Source organism: Rhinopithecus bieti, unplaced genomic scaffold, assembly GCF_001698545.2.
Source record: "Rhinopithecus bieti isolate Rb0 unplaced genomic scaffold, ASM169854v2 scaffold_12155, whole genome shotgun sequence".
In the NCBI taxonomy this organism is placed as follows: Eukaryota; Metazoa; Chordata; class Mammalia; order Primates; family Cercopithecidae; genus Rhinopithecus; species Rhinopithecus bieti.
Window position 1 is genome coordinate 2,000,194 of NW_016807423.1, and position 4,871 is coordinate 2,005,064.

At 39.8% G+C, this 4,871-nt stretch overlaps 1 protein-coding gene and 1 pseudogene across 2 annotated transcripts in view; one reads left to right on the forward strand and one right to left on the reverse strand.

The window, feature by feature from the left end:
- EIF2B3 (eukaryotic translation initiation factor 2B subunit gamma) overlaps nucleotides 1–4,871 on the forward strand; it is a 155,666-nt gene that overhangs the window by 34,040 nt on the left and 116,755 nt on the right. The window lies entirely within an intron of this gene.
- LOC108535665 (E3 ubiquitin-protein ligase CCNB1IP1 pseudogene) lies at nucleotides 1,175–1,997 on the reverse strand (annotated as a pseudogene).

The following is a 4,871-nucleotide window of genomic DNA, read 5'->3' on the forward strand; positions in this document are numbered from 1 at the left end:
TTTTTTTTGAGACAGAGTCTCGCTCTGTCGCCGAGGCTGGAGTGCAGTGGCCGGATCTCAGCTCACTACAATCTCCGCCTCCTGGGTTCACGCCATTCGCCTGCCTCAGCCTCCCGAGTAGCTGGGACTACACAGGTGCCTGCCACCTCGCCTGGCTAGTTTTTTGTATTTTTAGTAGAGACAGGGTTTCCCCGTGTTAGCCAGGATGGTCTCGATCTCCTGACCTTGTGATCTGCCCGTCTTGGCCTCCCAAAGTGCTGGGATTACAGGCTTGAGCCACTGTGCCCGGCCTAGAATATTTTTGATATTTGGTTGGCTGAATCTGCAGATGCAGCAGCTTCGGATACAGAGGGCTAACTGTAAATGCCAGAAAAGTCAACTTTTAAAAATAACTTGATCAATGTGAGTTGTTTTTAAATACAAACAGGGACTGAACATACATGCATCAAATTGTACCCTCATTCACTGACATAAGCACACCTCCAAACAAGTTAATATGAAGGTAAATACGTAAATATATACAAATAAATACACATACCCAAATAACAAGCCACATATCACCCACCATTTTCCAATTTTCACATAAACATACTGGCAAATACAGCAAAATATCAGTGTAAATTAACATACTTACATATACAGATATGCATAAATACCAGAATTCAAAGTGACATGTAGCATATAACAAAGGTACTTAAGGCATAAACAACACAGCTTAGTCAGAAACAGCCCAGAGTTGAAACAAATACTATTGTGACCTTTTCACTAGGGATGAAAATTCAGCAGTTCACAATGAAATTGAGATTAATAAAATGCTAATGCTTTAAATAGTGGAGAAACCAGACTCTAAACCATTCCCCATTGCCAATGAGTTTGTTATGTTGATAATGTGAAGACAACTTCAGAGACTTAAAAGCACAGGGAGACTGGGGAGTCCTATCTAGATAAAAGATTTGCTAAATGAAATTATTGAAGGTGAACATAGAAACATTCTGTAAAGTTAAGGAAATTATCTTTACGTTTTTCGGAAACAGGGTCTCACTCTATTGCCCAGGCTGGAGTGCAGTGGCATGATCTTAGATCATTACAGCCTTAGACTCCTGGGCTCAAGTGGTCCTCCCAGCCTCAACCTCCTAAGTAGCTGGGATCACAGGTGTGTGACACGATTCCTGGCTCAAATTCTTTTTACTTTGAAGGCCCTGCTAGAAACTTGCTGCTGCTCTAATTCACCACTTGGAGAGGCAAAACTAAGTAAGCTGTTGCTGGGTTCAGGTGCTATGGGAGAGCCCACAAAAAAATTGTCTGAACTGAAAATCTCCATTGCCCCAATTTCAAACAGGTGTACTAACCAAAGGAAACTTAGAGTTGTTATTCCTAATGGGAAGCCAAAAACACCAGACGGTGCAATCACAGATGGTTCAAGGTGCCTTCATGGTTAGCAATAGGGATGTTACGTAGCCTAAGGCTATCATAGAGGCCTTGGAGCTTTTGATACTGAAGATTGCGTTCCTTAAGTTTCTCAGAGATGTCACTGAACTTTTTCTTGTATTCTTCTAGCACTTTCTTCATGGAGGTGACCTCCCCTTTCGTAGAGGTCAATTCTACATCCTTGCTTTGTATTTGCTGAGTATATATCTTCTCCATCTGTTTCAGATGGCCCTCAGCCCTGATGAAATTGTTTTCTTGATAGAGATGTTCCTGATGTACCTAATATGTCCAGAAGGCCACTACTCGGGAGCTAATGTCCTACACGATCTCTTGTCGCAGTCCTGCCAATACCATAGCTTTATATTTCTCTGATGGACTGAGTTCTGTGTGGACAATATCTAGCTTTCCAGAAAGGGTACTGTTTCAGGCAGCACAGATAGCTGGTGAGCAGCTTAACTCACCACTGCCATGCTGATCACAGAAGACGTGAGAGCAGGCAGTGACCCATGCATAGCCAGAGTTTGATGCGACACTTTATTACAAAGCAGCATGTCTTCACACAAAGACATAATAGGATAGTGAGGTCTCCAGAAGCTGAAGAGAGTCCATAAAAGAAAAATGCAGTAATCATCTACTGTATATCCGGGATTTATAGCACCAAAGAGGTCCAGACTGGAACAGTGAGACTCAGCTCTGGTTTCGGTCTCTTGAAATTTTACTTCTCTGGCATCACATGAATCCAGCTTCTATCTAGAAATCAAGTTGAACCACAGGATCTATCAATTACCTAGGATCATCTGTGTAATGAAGAGAACTTAAGGCAGCTTATCTTGCTCAAAATTCAAGTACCAGGCTTTAGATCCCATCAGCCTTTAACCCTTTTTATTGAGAATGTCCAAATCCAAGCCCATTTGGTTTTCAGGGGGTCTGTAGATAGGCCAGTTCTGGACTGGCACACAGGGTGCTGCAGACCCAGGCCTTCCCTCCTCAGTGGATTTCATCTTCACCCAGCCCACCAAAATGGAGAGGGAAAAAAAGTCATTGTACATATTTTTCTCAACTAACTCCTATGTTTGGGTTTTTAGGTAGCTTCCAATATTTTGCTGCAATGAATAACTTTGAAATTAGTAGTTTGATATTGTTGCATGATAAATTCTTACAAGTGGGATTACTGGGTCAAAGGATAAAACTGCATGTGTAGCTTTGTTTAAAATTACCGAATTTCCATCCAAAAGTGTTGTATCAGTTAGCATTCCTAGCTACAATATATGAGAGTGTTTATTTCTACATGGACTCACCAAGCTAATGAGTTGCCCTACTTTATTTTACCAGTCTAATTGGTGAGAAATGATATCTCAGAGTCATTTTAATTTTAATTTGCATTTTTTTTTTTCTTTTTTTTTTTTTGGAGCCGGAGTCTCGCTCTGTCACCCAGGCTGGAATGCAATGGCGCAATCTCAGCTCACTGCAAATTTCGCCTGCCTCAGCCTCCAAAGTAGCTGGGATTACAGCGCATGCCACCATGCGCTAATTTTTGTATTTTTAGTAGAGACCAGATTTTGTCATGTTGGCCAGGCTGGTCTCGAACTCCTGGGCTCAAGTGATCTGCCTGCCTGTGCCTCCTGAAGTACTGGAATCACAGGTGTGAGCTGCATTTTTCTTATTATGAGTGAAGTTAAATATCTTTTGTATGTTTAAGGACCATTTAAAATTGAACACATTGTGATCTTTCTTTGTAAATTGTTCATGTACTTTATTTTTTCTCAATTTTAAAAGTACCTTCAGTTTTTGTTGTTTTCCCTCTTGAATTTTAGAAGTTCTGTAACTGTAGCAGTTTGATGTCTTTTGACTTTGTGGTGTTTGGGGGCATGGAAAACTTTTGTTTTGTTTTGATACAGGGTCTTGCCCTGTCGCCTAGGCTAGAGTGCCATGGCACGATCTCGCCTTACTGCAGCCTCCATCCCCTGAGCTCAAGTGATCTTCCTACCTCAGCCTCCCACGTAGCTGGAATTACAGGCACACGTCACCACATCCGGCTAATTTTTTTTCTTTTTTGTAGAGACAGAGTCTTGATGTTGCCTAGGGTAGCTAGTCTCAAACTCATGAGCTCAAGTAATCCTCACACCTTGGTCTCTCAAGGTGCTGGGATTACAGTCATGAGCCACCACTCCCAGCCTTGTTTTTATATTTATGTAGTCAAATTTAATAATCTTTAATTTATCTGGATTTTGAATAATAGTTAGAAAGTTTCTTCCCACATTTAGATTATAGAGAAACCTACTTTTGTTTCCTTCTAGTACTTGTATACTTTCACTTTTTTACATTTAGGTCTCTGATCCATTTGATGTTTGTCTTGTGTACAGTATGAACAGTGGATCTAATTTTATCCTTTTTCCAAATGCTTATTCAGTTTCCCATCACCATTTATTAAAATATTCATTTTGCCATTGTTATTTAAGTTTCATGATTATCATATACTAAATTCCCAACCCGAGTCAACTGATATACACACATATATACATATATGTATATATAGCCATAAAATCTTATTGATCATATTGTTAAATTTTCTATATCCACTTTTCTTTTTTATCCACTTCATCTATCTTTTACTAATAGTAGTGTGTTAAAGCTGCCTATTATTAGTGTTCTCTATTTTTTTTTTATACTTTAAGTTGCAGGTTTGTTACATAGGAATATATGTGCCATGATGGTTTGCTGCACCCATCAATCTACATCTACATTAGGTATTTCTCCTAATGCTATCCCTCTCCTAGTCCCCCCACTCCCGACAGGCTCTGGTGAGTGAGAACATGCAGTGTTTGGTTTTCTGCTCCTGTGTTAGTTTGCTGAGAATGATGGTTTCCATCTTCATCCATGTCTCTGCAGAGGACGTGAATGCATCCTTTTTTTATGATTGCATAGTATTCCATGGTGTATGTGTGCCACATTTTCTTTAATCTATCATCGATGGGCATTTGGGTTGGTTCCAAGTCTTAGCTATTGTGAACAGTGCTGCAATAAACATACATGTGCATGTGTCTTTACAGTAGAATGATTTATAATCCTTTGGGTATATACCCCATAATGGGATTGCTAGGTCAAATGGTGTATTTCTGGTTCTAGATCCTTGAGGAATCACCACAGTTGAACTAATTTACACTGCCACCAACAGTGTAAAAGCGTTCCTGTTTCTCCACCTCCTCTCCAGCATCTGGTTGTTTCCTGACTTTTTAATGATCGCCATTCTAACTGACATGAGATGGTATCTCATTGTGGTTTTATTTGGATTTTCTAATGACCAGTGATGATGAGCTTTTTTTTCATATGTTTGTTGGTCACATAAATGTCTTCTTTTGAGAAGTGTCTGTTCATATCATTTGCCCACTTTTTGATGGGGTTGTTTTTTTCTTTCTTTTTTTTTTTTTTTTTTTGAGACGGAG